Source organism: Hemicordylus capensis, chromosome 3, assembly GCF_027244095.1.
Source record: "Hemicordylus capensis ecotype Gifberg chromosome 3, rHemCap1.1.pri, whole genome shotgun sequence".
NCBI lineage: Eukaryota > Metazoa > Chordata > Lepidosauria > Squamata > Cordylidae > Hemicordylus > Hemicordylus capensis.
Genome location: NC_069659.1, coordinates 29782695 through 29804019, shown reverse-complemented (window position 1 = coordinate 29804019; position 21325 = coordinate 29782695). Strand labels below are relative to the sequence as shown.

Below are 21325 nucleotides of genomic sequence, written 5' to 3'. Positions count from 1 at the left end.
TGCCATGCACCCAAACAGCCTTGCCAAAGCATGATTTTGGCAGGGGCGTGGTCGGGGTGGGAACCACTATTTCCCTATTACTCAGGAAAGAGAAGGGAGCATGAAGACTTCCTATGAGGGGATATGTTTATGATGGAGGTCATCTGTCCCACTGTGTCCTAGGATGCTGTTGGAAGGGATCACCCCAGCAAAGCAGTCTATGCAGATCAAACCAAACTCCTGGGCTCACCTTCTCATGAGAAAGTCAGTCTACTTGGGAGGACCACAGAGTTGAGCCCTTGGTCTCCCTTCAGATTTCAGGCTCCTCAGTCAAGCTAACCCCCCAAAGGGCCCCCCTGTTTTTGTGCCCCTCCTAACTGTCTATGGTAAAAAAAATAGCACAGAATTGCTGTAAAACACACACACACACGGTAAAGACTTGCACACACCCAAAGGAGATTTGGACACTCCATGTGGGAGGAACACTGGGTACATGAATGGATCTTTAACCCCATTTAAAATTCCCTGGTTCTGTTGCACCATGTGCAGATTTGCCACTGCCGGGAATCGGTGGAGAGGGGATCTCTGATTGCCATTGATTCCAGGAGAGCGGTTTCGTTGTTTCAGGGCACAAGCAAGGATGCACATATCTACATGGGCAGGCTGACTGGCAGGAGTCACCCTTTGGCAGCTAATTGTTGACAGTGGGAAAGAAAGCTAGAACAGTTGCCAGGATACCCGTACCTGTGGCTTTCCTCCACAGAGCAACCTGGCTCAATATAGATCCCCAATGGCCTGTCACTTACATGAGAGAGCTGTCTGTGAGGAAAGGGGATGTTTCATTTCCTCAAATTATTAGAGATGTTGCTTGTCAGTTCTCTCTCCTCTGCTCTGATGGTTCTTCTCATGAGTTGTGAGGGGGTGTCCCCATGGCCTGGCACTCTCTTGAGCGAGCATGGTCCGCTCTGGGTCAGCATCCATTGCTATCACACAGATGGAGAAAACCTCCTTTGATTGGAGTACTGCTGACCCTGGTGACCAGCCCTGCTCATGAGTAAGCCTAGGGACTAGAAACTCCCAAAGGGGAAAGGGCTGGGCCCGCCTTTCTCAACATTTCTGTGGGGAGGGGGGGAGAACTTGTCTGCTCAAGAATCCCTGAATGGGGCAGCTTTTTATACCCAACCCCACACACACCCCCGGCCAAATGTTCTCCCCCTAGTGCTGTGATGGGGTGCCTTCTGCAATCTCGTTGTTCTGCACAGGACAATGACAATAAAGATCTATCTATCTATCTATCTATCTATCTATCTATCTATCTATCTATCTCTATCTTGCTTATTTATTTGATTTACTTATTTGATTTATATACTGCCCTTCCAAAAATGACTCAGGGTGTTCTACATCAAAGCAAACACAATTAAAATCAATTAACAATTAAAATCAAAACTAATTGAATTGAACAATTAAAATCATCTAAACATTAAAATCATTAACATTAAAACCATTTAAAACCTACATTACACATTTAAAACCATGAATCTAATTAAAAGCCTGGGTGAATAGATGTGTCTTTAGTGCCTTTAAAAAAGTTGCCAGAGATGGGGAGGCTCTTATTTCCACAGGGAGTGCATTCCAAAGCCCGGGGCAGCAACGGAGAAGGCCCGTTCCCGAGTAGCTGCCAGATGGGTTTGTGGCAACTGCAGACGAACCTCTCCAGATGATCTTAACAGGTGGTGGGGCTTATGCTGAAGAAGAAGTTCTCTTATGTTGCCAACTGGAGTGTTTGTGCTTGTGAACATACATCATTGTTGTTTCTTCCTTCTTAGGGAGCAAAGCACCCAGAATCCGTCCTGATATCCCATCCCCTTTCTCTCCTGCTTGCTAGGTGAGGGGGCAAGGGACAGAATAGGAAGAGGGAATCCCCCTGTGTGACTGCCTCTTGATAGGCTGACAAGTCTGGGATGGGATGCGGCGGTGTGCTTGTTTCCGAGTAAGTCCATAGCTGGATAGGTGAGAGGAGAGGCGGGGCTGGTGACTGGAGAAGTGGCCGGTGAGATGCGCCGTGGGTATGGAGCAGGCTTGATCCCAGGCACATTTTCACCACCACCTTCATGATTTGGTGTGAAAATCAGCAATCAAAGTTAATTATGGAAGCATCAGGGGTTGGAAGTAACCGATCAAACCAGAAGTCTCGGTGGTGAACCTTTGTGCAAACCTAAGGTTCAGATTGGAGTTTGGCGAGGCAAACCAGAGGTTGCTTTTGCCGCAAAACCGCAGTTTCCGGAATTCAGATGTAATGGAGTTCTAACCTCTGCCCAGCTTAACTCCAGTTTTGTTTACATCTGAATCTGGTGTGTGTGTGTGTGTGTGTGCATGTGTAAATACATTTTAAGAAATTATTTATCATATAAATATACCCCCTTCCAGCCAGCCAATCAGAAGCAGAAGAGGAGGATCTTTACTCCTCCTTTCCCCCCTTTGGCACCAGGGACATCACTGAGGACACATTGGCTTCAAGTCAGCAATCCTCATACAGAAACAAATTGCATAGCTGCAGGAGGGCTCTCACTTGGAGCTCTTCTAGTACCCCTAGGAGTACTGGTGCTCTCCTTGAGGAATTCCTGCTCCAGATAACACCCCATATTCCATTACTGGATTCCCCCCATTTTTGCCAAGTGTAATTTTTATGTACGGTAAAGAAAAAGTAACTCACCATAGCCCCGTCCCTCCCACTGTCTTCAGAATATTTTCTAGTTGTGCTTTGCTGTGGCACTAAAAAGGACCCAATCCACATAGCTGCTGGTGGGACGCAAACTATGGTCCAAAAATCCAGATAGACAATGTATAGAATTAACCGAATGTAAGCATGTTTCTAAAAAGCATAACCAATGTAAGTGTGGCTGGAGGACACCCACCAAACTTCCAAACTGTCCCTTCTCAGACCTGTTATTCATCTGCTAGGTTTCTTGCAGGTAGATCCAAAGCAGAGCATCTTCCATGGCTCTCCCTGTCAGCATTTTGTTCTCCTTGATGCTCTCCTGCTGCCTGACGGCTACAGCAGCCTGAAATTATGAGACCACCCTAACAATGGAAAATGGAGGACCAAGGGGAAATTGGGGTGCCATCGAATTGTGCCCTGAAGGTTATGCTCGTGGATTCTCAATCAAGGTAAAAGTCTCCCTACTTTTGGAGCTCCCTCCACTGAGACACCTTGATGCCGGGGAGCTGCCGCAATCAGCAATTTCCCCCATCCAGGGGTGGAGGGAGCCCATTGGTAGTGGGGGGACAGGCTACAGATCTCCCCTCCCCCACCACTGTGCATGCATACTGGCCACATCACTTGAATTTGTCATCAGATCCAGGGGGCATGGCCAGCATCCGGAAGTGATCCTGCAGCTCCTCCCCACTCCATCCCATCTGGTGCATCAATGACATCTGGGTGCTGCCTTTCTTCCTCTCCTTTCCTCTGAGTGAAGAAGAGAAAGGAAAGAAGAAATGAGTCAATGTATGTGATGCTGATGGCCAGCACCTTGTGGCCAGCACCTTGGAGAGGGTCTGGATGGCCCTTCACTTGCCAGCTGGAACGGAGTGGGGAAAGGGCTGTTCCTCTTGCTCCCAGCCAATGAGTGTTTTGTTCACTAGTTGGCAAGGCGGTGCCCCAGGGGAGGGGGCACCATGGTAGCCCCCCCACCCCAGCAACCCAAGGACCTTTGTCCCCCTGCCCCCTTGTCTAGGGTTTCCCTAACTGATGTGTCAGCTGTTGAACATTATTTGCAGGTCAAGATTCCCGTTGTTCACTGGAATGGCACTAAGTGGGGGATTTTTAAAACTGATGAGCAAAACTACACAGACACATGCTACATGCTGCTGTACAATGATCACTATTATGGGATTAAGAATATTTGTGGCTTCTTTGGGTCCAGAAACTTTTGTCAGATATGCAGTACCCCCTATTCTCACACACATGATTGTCTGTACACATGCCAGCGCTGTTTGAGAAAGAGTGCCCTAAAAAAGCAGGGGAAATACACAGATGCCCCACATACAAACTACAGTGCAGATCCAAGGCCTGTCTAACCAGACACGAAAAACTTGCATCAGAGGAAAAGGTAGATTGCACTCTGAGAATATTATGTTCAAAGTGTGATCATTATGTAGAGTTAAACCATGAAGCTAAAAGAGAATGTCAAGGGAAACAGTGCAAAACCTGTTATGAATATTTTGAGGATATTGGAAATCACAACTGCTACCTAGGAAAAATTAAGCAGCCTAAACTATCCATCAGATATGTCTTTTATGATTGTGAATGTAGACAGGAAAGTGGCATACATATACCAAACCTTATTGTAGCAAAAGCTTTTAAAGCGGAAACAGTGAAATCTGTTCCTGAAAAGAAATGGAAACCTGCTGGTGAGACTTGGGAATTTAAGGGTGACACATGTCTAAAGGACTTTGTTCGGACATTTACCTCAGACTTGAATTTTAAGAAAACCCATTTCATATGCCATAATTTTCGGGGATATGATGCTTATCTAATCCTAGGGGGGATACTCAAAGAAAAGTTTGATGTCGATATGATTACTCAAGGTGGCAAGGTGATATGTATAACTATCAAAAGATTGGGTATAAAATTTTTGGACTCCCTATGTCATTTACCAATGGCTCTGGCGAAGTTACCCAAAGCCATGGGCTTCCAAGAGGCTAAAGGATATTTTCCCCACTTCTTTAATACCGAAGAAAATTGGGAATATGTAGGGGAAATGCCTGACCCTACATATTATGGTGTTGACACCATGATGCCCAGTGAAAGGTCAGCGTTCCTGGCTTGGTATGAACAGAACAAGTCAAACACCTTTGACCTGCAGAAGGAACTGGCCGCTTACTTTCATCAAGATGTAAACATCTTAATGCAGGCCTGCACAAAATATAGACATGAGCTCATAGAGATGACCCTTTGAACAGTCCCTGTGCGCAAGGGTAAGAAATGGGTCATTGAGTGTGTGGGTATTGATCCTTTTCAATACCTCACATTGGCTAGTGTGTGCTTAAAAATGTAGCACTACAAGTTTCTTGTGGAGGGCAGGATTTCAATACTCTCTCCAGATAATTATCACAAGCAGTGTAAAAGATTCTCCACACCATCTATTCAGTGGTTGGCATACATTGAGCAGAAGGAAAAGATAGATATTCAGCATGCTTTGAAGGGCGGGGAATTTATAAAGTTGAAATCCCCAGAAACCTAAGGTACATTGAAGATGAAGCCAAAGAGTATTAACTCGATGGCTATTCTGTCATAGATGGTAAGAAGACAGCCTTTGAGTTTAATGGCTGCTTTTGGCATGGCTGTCCCCAGTGTTATGATTCACAGGCCCAACACCCCCTGCTGGCCAAAACATATGAATTTCTTCACAGTGGTACAGAAAGAAAAGCAGCTGTGCTAAAGAAGATGGGTTTTGAAGTCAGATCTATATGGGAGCATGAGAGGAATAAAATCCTAAGAACCTCTTTAGAAGTGCAGAGTTTCTTGGCAAAGCAGCAGTTTCCAGAGCCTCTGCAACCCAGGGATGCATTATTCAGGGATAGGACCAGCTGTGTTAGCTTATATTACAAAGCAAAGAGGGATGAACAGATCCATTATAGGGATTTTACCAGCCTGTACCCTTTTATTATGAAACAAAGAGAGTACCCTCTGGGTCATCCCAAAATCATTTATGAGAACTTTGGACCCTCTCTGACTATTTTGGCTTAGCCAGAGTGAAGGTCTACACACCCCGGGAGCTTCCCAACCCGTACTACCCGTCAAGGTAGGCGGAAAACTCATGTTCCCTCTCTGCATGACCTGTGCAACTACTAAACAGTTGGAAGAATGTGTACACACTAATGAGGAGTGGTCCCTTACTGGTACATGGTGTACAGTTGAACTGATGGAGGCTATGGCCAGGGGGTATACCGTTGTGAAAATCTATGAGGTGTGGCGTTTTGAAAATAATTCTGACAAACTCTTCACAGGTTATATTAATACCTTTCTCAGGCAGAAGCAGGAAGCATTGGGGTTTCCCCAGTGGTGTGTTAGTGCGGAGGATAAAGAGAAATACATCACCGATTACTATAAAAGAGAAGGAGTGCTGTTGTGCCAGGATCAGATTGATGTCAGCCCCACAAAACGTCAAATTGCCAAATTGTTTTTAAATTCTTTGTGGGGTAAGTTTGCTCAGAGAACAAACCTGCCTAACACATCCATTCTGAGGGACCCTGATAAGTTTTTTCACTATCTGTTTTCAAATAAGTATGAGGTTTCAACGTGTGAGTTTATTGATGATGACACATGCTGTGTTTGTTGGAAACATACCCAAGACTGCATAACAGCCTCAGTTACCACCAATGTTTTCCTAGCCTGTTTTACAACAGCCTACGGCCGTCTAGAATTGTACCAGCTGTTACACAAACTACAAGGATGTTACTTATACCATAATACAGATTCTGTGATATTTGTAAGCCGTGAAGGTTTGTATAACCCACCCCTCAGTGATTTTTTTAGGGGAGCTGACAAGCGAATTGCCCTCAGATCAACACATCACTGAGTTCGTGAGCACCGGTCCTAAATCAAGCTGACTGGGGGTGATACCTGTGTAAAGGTCAAAGGAATAACTTTGAATTTTGCCAACAATCAAAAAATTCATTTTGACAGTCTCAAAGATCTGGTCTTTTCCTACACTGCTGTTGAGGACCCTCCGCGTGAGATTGTAGTGGAACAGAAAGGTATAGTAAGGGACAAAAAGCAGTGGAAGCTCAAAACAAAAACTCTAAGGAAAACACAGAGGGTTGTTTTTGACAAACGTGTCATTTTTGATGGGTTTTAAACTGTGCCTTACGGTTTTTAAATGGTTACCCGCTGGCAGCACCCCTTCTCAGCCATTCTGGCTGGACCTAGTAATTGTGGCAAAAGTTTTTTTGTAAAAAACATGTTGAACAATGCTCACTCTGTCCTATCTGTTGTTCCTGATAAAATTGTATGGTGTTATGCCTGTTGGCAGCCTCTGTATAAAGAACTGTCCTGTAAATATCCAATCATTACCTTTGTGGAGGGTATACCCTTGCAGCTGACAGATGATGAGCTGTTACCCCCCAATAAAAACTGCTTTCTTGTACTGGATGACCTTATGGCTTCTTGTTCTGACAACATTAAGATTGAAAAGGGGTTTACTCAATACGCTCACCACCAGAACCTGAGTATTTTTTTCATTACACAAAATGTATTCTGTAAAGGAAAGGCCACATGTACCATAAGCCTTAATGCTAAGTATATGGTACTCTTCAAAAATCCTAGGGATAAGTTACAGATTGTAACTCTGGCATGTCAAATTTTCCCAGGCAATGTCAGATATTTCATGGAGGCATATGCTGATGCTACTCAAACGCCCTATGGTTATCTGGTTGTGGATTTAAATCCTGAAACCCCAGAATCCTACAGGCTCAGAAGTGGCCTTTTCTCTCCTGACTGGCCTGTGGTGTACACCATGAAGAAAGTACAGACTGGATACAAAAGGGGAGGTCTTTAATCTTTGGTGGCACATATTACAACCAGGCCTCCTCTGAGGGACATCATGTCTAAATGCGTGAAGAGACATCTCACCCTCTTAAAACTTATTAAGTCTCCTCCAAGTCAGAGAAAATCTATTTTATGCTCAGCGTCTGATGACCTAATAGCAGCTATATCAGAGATAGCATTGAACACCTTGAAAGGGAACATTCCTTTATCCCCAAGACAGGTGAGCATACTAAGAAGAAGGCACAGCTTAATTAAAAACCTGAGTAACAAATGTGTGTCTCTAAGAAAAAAGAAGCTGCTTGTAAAACAATCTGGGGGATGTATTGCTCCTCTCTTAAGCATTGCCATTCCTCTGATAACGGGTCTTTTAACTAGATGCTAATGGAACATGCTGAAAAAATGTTCTTGGTTCCTAAAAGTCAATTAGAAGTTTTAAAGACTAATTTTCCCAAAGAGGAAAACATCAGAACTGGTGCTATGCTTTAGACGCAGAAATGCAAGGGGTTCTTCAGAGGACAGGTTTAACAGAATATGAAAAAGCTAAACTCTATGAAGCTCTACTTCAAAAATATTTAACCCACATAAGAAGGGGCGATGAAGAGAAAGGAAAACTAAACCTGTTTCTACCACAACCCGATATGCCTGCTGCTGAAGTTTCACATAGCTTGGATCCCTCCTTTCAGGAGATCTTGGACACTTTGCCTGTGCGCTCTAGGAACTCAGCAAGGATTTTGTTAAACAAGCTGAGGCAGAATGCTGCAGTTACAGCGTGGGATGAGAGGGGTCATTTCATCTATAAGGGGGCTGCTGTTGAGGGTTCCAACATGGTGGACCTGATCAAAGCATTCACCCAAGTTCATGCACTGCGTCCCAAATGCTTCCCTAAAGGCTGGGATCTGTTCATGAGCGGTTTGGCAGAGTTAAATGTCCCTACCTCTATTGCAGGAAACCCTACCAGCAGGGAGTTTTTGGAGCATGTGAAGAATCCTACCCCTGCAGCTATCCCTCTACCCTTAACTCCTACACCCAGGACTTCTAAAATACCAAAATATGTGAAATAATTTTTTTCTCGGAAATATATTTTACAGGCTGGTAGTTGCTGTTTTTGCGGGTAAGGAAGACACAAGCACACATACTCTTTTTTAAAAGCCTCAAGGCTTACTTTAGTGTTCTGTGAAAATCAGTACAAGATCCACAGACCTGTGTGTTTTGAAAACAATTTGGGGCATGTCTAGGCATGCATTTCTTTTTCTTAACATACTGCTCAACCATTTGGTCATTTCTTTCTAAATCCTCAGAATACAATTCTTGAATCTGTTTAAATGTTAACCCCTTACTCCTTTGTTGCAGAAAAAAACACAGTGGTAGCCACATGTCACGGAATCTGGAGTTTGTCGCTGACGTTGTTCAAAGATTGTCTGGTTGGCATTTTTTCTTAAGAAATTCATGATAGATTTGGGAAACAGAGGGTGATTTGGGGGGTGTCCATAAGAATCAAAAAATTCTCCCCGGTTGTCCTCTGTCAAGTAGATGGCAAGCCAATGCTCTCCGGATAGGTTGTTGGTGTGGGTGTTAACTACAAGACCGGCCGGTCTTTGTAGCAGTCTCTTTCTCGGCATCCCATCATTAGGAAAGACTCCAAAGAAGGTCTTTTGGGAGCAGGGGCTTACAGACAACACACACGTTAACTGTATGCTATCGATTTCACATATAGTCAAACAGCACATTCCTCCTGTGATTTATCTCTATGAGATTATCGAATACTGCATACACAAGCATGTTGATTGTTGTCGGTATGGGTCTGGCAAAATGTATTTCTGCTCTCAGGTTCCCTGTTTTAATCAGAGAATAGTGACCCACACATTCTTGGTCTGGAGTCAGATCAAACACTAGCAGTGTGTAGCCCTTCCTATATTCTTCCCTGTTAATGACCACTGCTCTATCTTCCAGGTGCTTACCAGTGGCCTGCACAAGGCCCATGTACTCGTGGACACAATTACTGGTTTGAAAGTCAGGCTGGTAAGGCTTCATGGGCACAGGGGTGCTGTCCATATAAAGACATGCAAAGTTAATTTCATAATGCTTGAAATTGAAGGGTTTTTAAGAGAATGATCCACTAAAGGAATCATTATCCACAAAACCAATTATGACAGTTTTTGGTAGTTGTCCTAAAAATAAATTTTCCTGATTGCTGACACGACTTCCGTTCGGAATGCTAAACACTTTCATACTCACACGGTCCACAGGGTATTTTGCATTGGCTGTGAGCAAATGTGCTAACCGCACAACAGGGTTCAGCTAACATTTCTTGATAAAGAGAGAAGCTGACACTATCTGCAACTTGTATCTGGGGTTAGCCCCTTCAGCCATCAAACAGAATGCATCCTTGCTGCATATTAGTTTAATTTTCATATCTACACCATTTAAAAGTAGTTTTTCTTGAAAAAACAGATCTGCATGAAGGCGCCCCAGCAGGTCTGCCTTCCGGCTTCTAGCTGTAAAAACCACCCTTTCTACAAATCCTGAATTTTCACAGTCCAAAGTTTGGATGTCATGACGGTCTGCCGTGTCCTTATAAAATAAACCTGCTGAGAATTAGGGGTGTGCACGGAACCGCAGAGCTGTGGTCCAGCACTGTGGGGTGGGTTTCTTTAAGGGCGGGGAGGGTTTACCTACCCCTCCCACCGCTTGCCCCCCTCCAGCACGTGTATTTACTGTAATAATTGTCCCTCTGCAATGCCGCCTCCAAGATGGAGTGGGCGCATGTGTGGCTCTGCAAAGCGAAGATCCTGTTGCTGTGGGAATCACAGTTTAAAAAGTAATTACTGCTGCCAATGGTAAAGCCGAACGAGAAGCTGGCACAGCACCGAGCCGGCCTCCGCTCTGACACCTCTCCACCCGGTGGCTCCCCCATCCTGAGCTGCCACCGCCCGGCAGCCACTGAGAACAGCTCTGCCAGGGCGTACGCGTCGACGCGCCGTGGCGCCCAGTCCACCCTCACTTCTGGCTTCCATGCGGCTTCTCCCCACATACAGTGTGGCTGCCTTCATTCTGCCATGCTGTATGTGGGGGGAAGTCGCATGGAAGCCGGAAGTGAGGGTGGACTGGGTGCCGCGGCGTGTCGGCGCGTCCTCCCTGGCGGAGCTGTTCTCAGTGGCTGCCGGGCGGTGGCAGCTCAGGATGGGGGAGCCGCCGGGTGGAGAGGCGCCAGAGCGGAGGCCGGCTCAGTGCTGTGCCGGCTTCTCGTTTGGCTTTACCATTGGCAGCAGTAATTACTTTTTAAACCATGAGTCCCTCAGCAACAGGATCTTCACTTTGCAGAGCCCCACGTGCGCCCACCCCGTCCTGGAGGCGGCATTGCAGAGGGACAAGGGGCGGCAGGGAGGTATCCTGCTGCCCCAATTATTACAGTAAATACGTGTGCTGGAGGGGGGCAAGCGGTGGGAGGGGTAAGTAAACCCTCCCCTCCCTTAAGGGAACCCCCTCCATCTGGACCGGACCGGCCGGGTCCGAACTGGTACGGACAGTCCGGAGGCCTTTACAATGGCCTCCGGACCGGTCCAGACCCATCCCTACTGAGAATTGGGTGGCTAGGGTGTTCTCACTGTAATTCATCATCGTTTCAATGATTGCCCTTTAGGGAAAGGTACGACTGCTCTGACTGACAAGTCGGTCTCCCAGGGTTACATCCACCTGGCTAAACAGGGTCACAATAGGGTAATTCACTAGCCCTACTGCTGCATCCTGGGCAAGAGCTGTTCCATTCTCATTGACAATTCTACAGCATACGTATAAAAGCGTGTTATTTAAGTCCATGTAAAAATCCCCTGCCCCTGCAATAAAGAAATCCAGAGGGGCATTGTCTGCCAGAGCTGTTAAGGGTGGCACTTCAACATACATGCTTCTTTCAATACTGGTTTGCATCGGAGCAATTTGAAACAGGTCCAGTTCAGACTTAACACATTCTTCAGAGCTGCTATGTATAAAAGCCATGGTGCTTTAAAAAAAAAAAAAAAGATATCACCAGCGGAGCCTCTCCTCTTCCTCTTAGGTCCTCGTTTACGCTTATGAGCCTTCGGCTGTTTCACAGCTTTTCTTTTAAGAGGACAGGGAGGTCCCTTTAGTTGCACATGTGATGCTTTTCATTTTCTCTTGATATACATGAGCCCTGATCCTCCTTGGGTAGTTGGGGTATGGGCCATCCTATTCACAACTGCTTGAGTGATGTGACCAGCAACGTCTTTAGCAATACCTTTGGCGGCTGTTTTAAAGTGTGGTTTAAGGATCCCCAACCCCTTTATCAAAAGTGGTGCTGCCACCCTGAATACCCGCCTAAATATACCACTTATGCCAGCACCATACATGACTGGCGTGCCCGCATAACCGGAGAGGGCCCTTCCTGCCTGGGTCCTGTAATAGTTTTTGTAAAGGGTGGGATCCCCATAACTTTTCAGAGTTGGCATTTTTTATTTTTTAAAACTGCGCACCTCTCTGGGGACAAAAGTGCAGCTTCACAATCACCTTGCCAAAATGGAATGATACATTTTGGTCTTGGCCGTTCTTTATTTCTGCTGTTATCGTGTCGATGTGGTGTTTGCTCACTGGGATATAATGGGGCTTATCATAGACAATGGTAACACGTTCCCCATTTTTTCCCTTGTAGGGGTATGTTCCGCAAAAGGCGCACATAGTGGTCTCCCACTATCTGATGTTCCACAATGTCTGTATAAACAAACAGCGTGTTAAACCCACCAGTTATGTCTGCAGGGAAAGGGAATATTTTGGTAGGTGTGTCAGGATGGAGTCCTAATATGTGGGCTAATTTTGCTTCCGCTGAAAAGGCAAAAGAATTGTCACGACTAATGATCTGTATATATGAACTCACAGGGTCATATTTCAGGGTTGTACCCTCCATGGCTGCCTTGGTGCTTGCAATTTCATTAATATTGTCAACCAAATCTGTAATGCTCGGGTAATACCCCTTTCGTACAGTGAAGAGCCACCTTCACTTGGCCAGCTGGTATATTCAAAGGGTGTATCCTCCGAAATAGTGTTCCAGCTGTGCGGGTACTGTATCTCAACCAGGCCCACTTCCCACTCTCCGGGAAGATCCAGGGGCTTTGCTAATTGGATAGTGTAGGCAGAACTAGTATTCTGTGGGAAGGTCTTACGGCTGGCATTACTGGGTAGAGTAACATAAAACCTTCTGCCTGCCATTCTACACCTGTTTGCATAGATCTGAAGCAGGCACCCAGCTGTTGAACTTATCGGGTCAACCTGCCCACTTCTCTAAATGTTGTTTTACTCTTCCACGTCCTTTTGTATCTATAATTTTTTCAACCCTGCACACCTTGTCCACCCCCTCTTTAACTTTCTGCATTTCTTCCGGATAGAAGCTGCCGAGAACAGCTTCCCCCATGTAATCTTTTAACAGGTAAACAGGTCTTTCCCTTCTTCTGATGACTTGGTCCACTATAAACAATTCTGTGGTGTAGTTCTGTTCATAGCCTTTCTCAAACATTCCTTGAATCTTTGAAATCCTAACATGATCACCTTTTTTAGCGTAAGAGTCTTGGATTTTTTGTGGATAGTGTTACCGTACACAGTTTTCCATACAGCCAACTCATTGGAAGGTTTCACATCCACAGGCTTGTTTTGTATGGTTCTGTGAAAACTGTGGTTATAGCTCTTTATGAGTTCAGGTAAAACATCAATATATCTGAAGTTGTTGTGAGCTGTGAAATACCTCCACATTTGTGTTTTTAGTGTTCGGTTAAAATGTTCAACCACAGCAGCTTTGACATCATTGTTCATGATGAAATGGTGTATTTCTTGTTCCTTTAATAGGGCCCCTACTGTCTTATTTAAAAATTCACCCCCTCTGTCCGTCTGGAGCCTTCTAGGTTTTCGGCCTTCACTGAAAATAGCTTTAAAAGCCCTTGCCACTTCCCTGCCCTTTTTGTCTTTTAGAGGTACATACCATGCGTATTTAGATAGAATATCCACAACTGTCAATATGTACCTGTAGTCATCGTTGTATTTAGAAAACTGTTGCATGTCCACTAGATCGGCTTGCCATTGTACATCAACCCCTGAAACAACCGTCTTGTTTCTTTTAAAGTGTATCCTCGCAGGTTTATGCAGAGTGTAAGCATCCTGCTCTGACAGCCATGTCTTAACTTGACTTTTACTCAGCTCTTTAGTGTTCTGCCTGGCCTCTTGATATAGAGAGTCTACACCACCATAGCTCCCTACGTTCCCTGGTGTATAATATATTTTCTTTAGGATTTTCTCCTGTTCCGCCATGGTGCTACTTAACACAGGTATGAACACACATTTTTTCAAACAAAATTCTTTTATTGATCGTTTTCAGCACAGACACATGTGATACAGGAAACGCTGGCATCGCCAAGATGCATGGCTCACCATCTTGGGAATCTCCTCATTTTCATTTAGCTCTTCAGGCATGGCCTTGGTAACCAGACCACTATCCATACATTCCTCCCCACCTTCAGCTGCAGATGTAACACTTACATCCCTTAAGTAATCATCTGTAGGGCTGGCAGGCAATGGTGTCTCACGATCTTTGCACAACCAACAACTCTGCTTGGCACTCAGGGACTCCCGAGGCCTGTTTGACATGAAAGATAGAGAGCCACACTCATCAACACCCTTATTCAGCTGATGCTTCTCATTCAACCTTTTTTTTCCTACGCAGCTCTGGTTTCACAGGAGCTTCTGTTTCAGAATCTGATGATGAACTCACATTTCTGTGATTAGGGGGTACTTGTTCTCTCCCCTTAGGTTCCACAACCGCCTCTTCAGTCTCTCGGGGTCCAGTTCCCATAGATGGTTCTTCAACCGACTCGTCCTGCTCCTCAGCTGCTCTTTTCTCTGTAGGTATTGTAAGTACACAGCCATTAATGAGATCTTCCTCACTCAGATGCTGAAGTGAAATACACAGCCCTACAATAAGAGTAATGAGGCTTGCTAGGACTCGGCATCTCACATTCACATGATGACCAATCTTCGCCCGAACTGCAGCACTTGAGCACACAAGAGGATACCCTTGGCCTGGATGACAACTCAGACTCGCACCTACACTCATCAGAATAAGTATACTCCCCACATGAACTATCACAACAACGCTCATCACACCAATCAAATTGGGGTCTGCTCTTTACCCATTTTATTTCCTATGCAACTTTGGTTTCACAGGAGCTTCTGCTTCAGAATCTGATGATGATGATGAACTCACATTTCTGTGCTTTAGGGCTGTTCCTGGTGGTTCTCAGCTCTCAGATTCCCACTCTAATTCTTGGGGATCTCTGTTCTCCGTTTCCATAGTCATGCCTTCAGGAGGAGCACAGGAGTCCAGATCTTGTCCATTTTTCGGGCTCAAGGGTGGAGAGTGGGAGAGGCTCTTCATTATACTATATTTGGAATGACCCCTTCTAGGTTTCACAGGTGCCATCGGTAAAGGTAGGATCAAGGGGTGTAAGGGTGTACTGAAATCAGAAATCCTCTCTGCACAAGTGTACAATGACCCCTTTTGAGGAAACCTACACCCGAGCATGCTACTTATGTCCTACAGTATCCCTTTTCTACCAATAAGAGCTCAGTGACATGCAGGGTGGGACCTACTTCCTATAGGGACTCACATGTCAGGTGGGTAGGTCTCATGGTACAGGAGGAGGGAGGCTCTGGGCATGCCTGGGCATGTTCTCTGGAGGGCTTTCAACTCCTCCCTGCTGTGACGTCATGCCCTTTGGTGGGTGGGGCTTCAATTTGCCCTTATTAGGCTCTGACTTCACCTTGCCCATAGTTCCTTGCCCTTACTAGGCTGTGGCTTCACCCAGGTATGTATATAAACTACTACTAGTATGTAAGTAAGTACATAAGTAAGTAATTAAGTATGTATGTATGTATGTATGTAATTATTTAAATACATAATAAACAAATAAACAAACCAATCAATAAATGTAGATGCTCTGCTTGGAGTGGTCCCATACCCTAAGGGAACTATCTTGCAGTGCTCACACATATAGTCTCCCATTAAAATTCAAAGCAGGGTGGACCTTGCTTAGCAAAGAGAATTCATGCTTGCTACCTCAAGACCAGCACTCCTCCTCCATGGTGATACAAAATACTGAAATGACCCCCTTGCCTTTCTCATGCGCTCGTCCTTCCCAGGAAGTTAACCAGCTTACTGGTTTGGGAGGCAGCAATTAAAAGCAACTAGGGATGAGAATGTGGCAGGCGCAGAAAATGGGAGATTCCATTGCCTTCCACCTGCTGCTGTGTTCAGTTATGAGGGAGTGGAGCATGACAGGTGTTGTCCAGGACAGGCAAGTCCCACTGTAGTGGTCTGTGGCTTATCTGGATGGAAGGTGGGGGGATCATTTGGAGCATGGAATGTTGAAGTGAGAGAGAAGTAGCAGAAAGCTTGGAGGGTGGACTGTTTGAGAAAATGTCTGTTGGGGTTTGGGGGCAATTATTGTGTGATTCAGTTTTGGCGATGTTGGAGGGCAGATTAGATCTTTAGGTTCGGTAGGGTTTGACATGATGTTATAAAATAAAAGATAAGCATTTACTTGAATGGTTAGAACAGGCACATTTGAGGAAACTTTATATGTTTTCCAGGTTTTGTTCTCAATAAAAACAAGTAAACCTTAACATCTGATTTGTTCTTCTCACATCCACTTATATTCAATCTTTGAACACATGTTCTGAAACCTGGAGCAGGCTATTGGGATGGGAAATCACATTACACCACCCTGCTCCTCCTGCTCACAGCCCTGCCCAGATCCATGTGGAGGAGAGACGCTTTGCCCTCCAAAGGCAGATGGGGCAAAGCTATTGAGCATCCTCGAGAGCTGCGAAGGGAGAAGAAGGCTATAGATCCCTGTGAGGCAACAAGAATGATGTAGAATGATGAGCGTAAGGGATTGAGGATGACGTATAACCACTGGGATGCTCATAAATCCAAGTAGGGTCAGGGGGCTGTTGCCCAAGGACGGTGTCTACTATAGCCTGTTGGTGACATGTCATTAAAAGTTATTGGAAGCATCTGTTACCATCTCATTGCAAGTCTGTTGATCCCAAGCACTTTTGATAGAAAGCTGCCTCTGTGGTGGACATGGAAGCTACAGGTATCGACAGCCACTATTATTATAGAATTATTATATAATAACAATATTGTCAAATATAATAGTACATTAGGCAATATTACATGGGGATAGTGGATGAAATGCCACAGGGCACTTAAACTCATTGTGGCTGATCCTGACCTGGAAGACAGAGTTGCAGAACAGAAAGTTTTATTATTTTTTAACTTCTTAAATGGGGTATAATAGATCATGTTTTTAACTGAGTGTTTAGCAAGATATTGAGGCTGCCCTCATGAACTGCTTAGCCCAGGCACTACTCACCCACCTAACCCTTAAGTTGGGGTAAGAAGTGAGGTGGCCAGATTTGCAGATGACACCAAACTCTTTTGGGTAGTGAAATCCAAAACAGATTGTGAGGAGCTCCAAAAGGATCTCTCCAAACTGTGTGAGTGGACAACAAAATGGCAAATGCGGTTCAATGCTGGCAAGTGTAAAATGATGCACGTTGGGATGAAAAACCCCAATTTCAAGTATACATTGATGGGATCTGAGTTGTCAGTGACTGACCAGGGATCTTGGAGTCATGGTGGACAGCTCATTGAAAATGTCGACTCAATGTGCGGCAGCTGTGAAAAAGGCCAATTCCATGCTAGGGATCATTAGGAAGGGGATTGAAAATGAAACTGCTAATATTATAATGCCCTTATACCAAATGATGGTGATTGGAATGGCTTTAAGAGCAGTTTGGATAACTTCATGGAGGATTGCTCTATCAATGGCTACTAGTCAGAGGGCTATAGGCCACCTCCAGCTTCAGAGGCATGATGCCTCTGAATACCAGTTGCAGGGGAGTAACAGCAGGAGAGAGAGCATGCCCTCAACTCCTGCCTTTAGGTTCCAAGTGCCATCTGGAGGGCCACTGTATGAAACGGGATGCTGGATTAGATGGGCCTTGGGCCTGATCCAGCCAGGCTGTTCTTATGAAACCTGACTTTTAAACTTGGCAAGTGATCATCTGGGCCAATCATTGCTGGGAGCGGCCGCGCCGAGCGTGGTGGCTGCTGGCTCTTTTCTGCTACTCCCCACCACTACAGGAGGCCCAATAGATTGTCCAAGCACTGAAAAAAGGGCCCCTCCTAGCACTGAAAAAAGCAGTTTTGTGCGGAGGTCACCACCATGGGAAGCCACTCTCTCATTGGAAGTTGATTGCCAAAATGATCCCAGTTTGAACAATAGTGATGATCAGAGGTGTTGAAAATACTAAACTAGATGGAACAATGATTTGGCTTGGTATATGGCAGCTTGCTATGTTCCTCATGCAAAACCTGAAATGATGTCCCAGCCTTTCCTAAGGACCCCCTTTCCACATTGTCAAGCTAAGGGGCTTCCTGCTTTGGACACACTTTTGAAGAGGTGAGGTAAGGTAGGCACAAAAGGAAGGTGACTCGATAGCCTTTTCTCTGCTTACTGAATGATGGAGCAGCAGAGCATGGCGGGTGCTGCTCAGGATAGCCAAGCCCTGCCCTTCACTGCCTTTCATTGCCTTGCTTCCTGCTCACTGCTCTGCCCACATTCATATTTCCGTGCTCTGCCCAGGGTCTCTCTGATTCTTCCTGTAGGAGACCTGGAAGCGCTGAGACTGTAAGTAGAATTGCACTGCTCTGTTCCCAGGAGCTTAGAAGGGGGGAAGGGGGGAGGAGTCTCCGTCCCGGTCAGGTTTGGAGGGAAATGGGACGCTGCTTTATATACTGAGCCAGACCATCGGTCCATGTAGCTCAGTGTTGTCTACCTTGACGGGCAACAGTTCTCCAGGGCTTCATATTACCCAGCACGCAATGGATATGCCCTTGACTGAACTGGGGTTTTGTCTGCATTCAAAACAGATGCTCTACCACTGAGCTACAGCCTTTGTCCTGACCTAGTCCCAACACGGCTGACCAGTTCTTCCCCAACTAAAATGAGGCAAAGAAAACAAAAAACCCCAACCAAACTGTTCTTTCTAAAAGTGTTAGGGGAGAGGCCCAAGTGGAGGAAGGGCCACAATTCCTAAAAGTTTCTCCTGACTTTGTGAGATTGGCCTCAGTTTGCCTATCCAGCCTCAATTTTTGTTTTGAAATGTGGTGGTGAGATGTTCCAGCCAGACTCATCTGCTGGGAGAGACCATGCCTGGCAAAGACCCAGCTTCTCTTTTCCTCCCCTAAAAGGGCTTGACCCTACAGAACCCTCTAGAATGGGGGTTCAGTGCCTTTTTAAACCAGTGTACCCCTTCAGTCACAGACTTTCAGTTCAGGTACATCATAGAGATATAGGCCAGATTCAGATGTAACATGTACCCGTGAACCTGCGGTTTTGATTGTATACTGTGAATTGCGCCACAAATGTTAATCAAACGGTGACCCGCCAAGCTCCAGATTCAGTAGAAGGGAGCCCCTCCCTTCTGCTCCTCCTCCCAGGCCTATCCAAGCAAGCTCCATGGCCTGACTGTGGGCAAAGAATCAGCATGTCAGCAGAATGGCCATGATTGACCATGTTTTCAAAGGGGGCATGCTGAGCACGATCGTGCATTTTTGGAGCACTCTGCCCACCCTTGTCATGGAAAGGGCATTTAATTCCCTTTAAATGCCATGCCTTGCCATGCCATGCCATGCCATGCCATTGCTTATTTTGACAGTGATGGTACTGCTCCTCCCGCCACGTGCCCAGTAGGAGTGTGCATAGAACTGGCTGGTTCAGTTCGGTTTGAGTACAGACCGGACCTGAACTGAACAGGGCCAGTTCGGTCCCGCATCCACTCAAACCCACCCGGTCCAGTCCGGTGGGGGTTTGTGAACATTTTTTTTAACTACTTACCCATTTTGGGGGAATTGTTTGCGGTGGCGGGGGGGACACGTATGACAGCGAACCTGTTTGCACATCCCTCGTACCCTGCACCCAAACAGTCTTGCAAAAGCATGATTTTGGCAGGGGAGTGGTCTGGATTGAGGGGGATCATATTTCCCTGTTACTCAGGAAAGGGAAGGGAGCATGAGGACTTCCTATGAGGGGATATGTTTATGATGGAGGGCAACGGATGCTGGGGCATCTGTCCCACTGTGACCTAGGATGCTGTTGCAAGGGATCACACCAGCAAAGCAGTCTATGCAGATCAAACCAAACTCCTGCTCACCTTCTCATGAGAATGCCAGTCTACTCAGGAGGACCATGGGGTGTGAGCCCTTGGTCTCCCTTCGGACTGCAGGCTCCTCAGTTAAAATAACCCACCAGGGGCCCCGCCACCTTTGTGTCCCCCATCTATGGTAAAAAATAGCACAGAATTGCTGCAACCCCACCCTTCCCTGTGAAGCCTTGCCGACTTCCAAAGGAGATTTTGACACTCCATATTGGGGGAACAGCGGGCATGTGAATGGATCTTTAACACCATTTTAAATTCCCGGGTAATGTTGCACCATATGCAGATTTGCCACTGCGGAGAATCGGTGGAGAGGGGATCCCTGATCACCAGTGACCCCAGGAGAGCAGGGTCATTGTTTCAGGGCACAAGCAAGTCCACATGGGCGGGCTGACTGGCAGGGGGCACCCTTTGGCAGCTAATTGGTGACAGTGGGAAAGACAGCAAGAACAGTTGCCAGGGTACCCGTACCTGTGGCTTTCCTCCACAGAGCAACCTGGTTCGATATAGAGCCCCAATGGCCTGTCACTCACATGAGAGAGCTGTCCGTGAAGAAAAGGGATGTTTCATCTCCTCAAATTATTGGAGATGTTGCTCATCAGTTCTCTCTCCTCTGCTCTGATGGTTCTTCTCATGAGTCGTGAGGAGGTGTCCCAATGGCCTGGCACTCTCTTGAGCAAGCATGGTCAGCTCTGGGTCAACATCCATTGCTATCACACAGACATGGAAATACTCCTTTGATTGGAGTACTGCTGACCCTGGTGACCAGCCCTGCTCATGAGTATGCCTAGGAACTAGAAACTCCCAAAGGGGAAAGGGCTGGGCCCCCCTTTCCCAACATTTCTGTGGGGGGTGTGGAATAGAACTTGGCCGCTCAAGAATCCCTGCTTGGGGCAGGTTTAAATACCCAACCCTAGACACCCTCCCGGCCAAATGTTATCCTCCCATTGCTGTGATGGGGTGCCCTGCTTATTTATTTGATTGATTGATTTAATTTATATACTGCCCTTCCAAAAATGGCTCAGGGTGTTCTACATCAAAACAAACACAATTAAAAACAATTATGAATGAAAATCCAAACTAAATGAATTGAACAATTAAAATCATCTAAACATTAAAATAATTAACATTACAACCATTTTTAACCAACTTTAACAATTAAAAACCATGAATCTAATTTAAAGCCTGGATGAATAGTTGTGTCTTCAGTGCCTTTTAAAATATTGCCAGAGATGGGGAGGCTCTTATTTCAACAGGGAGCACATTCCAAAGCCTAGGGGCAACAATGGAGAAGGCCTGTTCCTGAGTAGCCGCCAGACAAGTTGGCGGCAACCACAGATGAATCTCTTCAGATGATCTTAAAGGCGGTGGGGCTCATGGTTAGGGATGTGGACAAAGCCAGTTTGCCTGGTTTGGTTTGAATTCGAACTGGGTTTGAACCGAGAGTGGGAGATTCGGTTTCAGTTTTCCTCACACACCCCTGGTTTGGTTCAAATTCGAAATGTTTTGAACCATTTT

At 45.8% G+C, this 21325-nt stretch overlaps 2 protein-coding genes across 3 annotated transcripts in view; both read left to right on the top strand.

The window, feature by feature from the left end:
* The window catches only part of LOC128350309 (vitelline membrane outer layer protein 1-like), a 381353-nt gene that overhangs the window by 309701 nt on the left and 50327 nt on the right, over window positions 1-21325 (top strand). The gene's annotated exons all lie outside the window — the stretch shown is intronic.
* The window catches only part of LOC128350306 (vitelline membrane outer layer protein 1-like), a 46899-nt gene that overhangs the window by 20246 nt on the left and 5328 nt on the right, over window positions 1-21325 (top strand). The window lies entirely within an intron of this gene.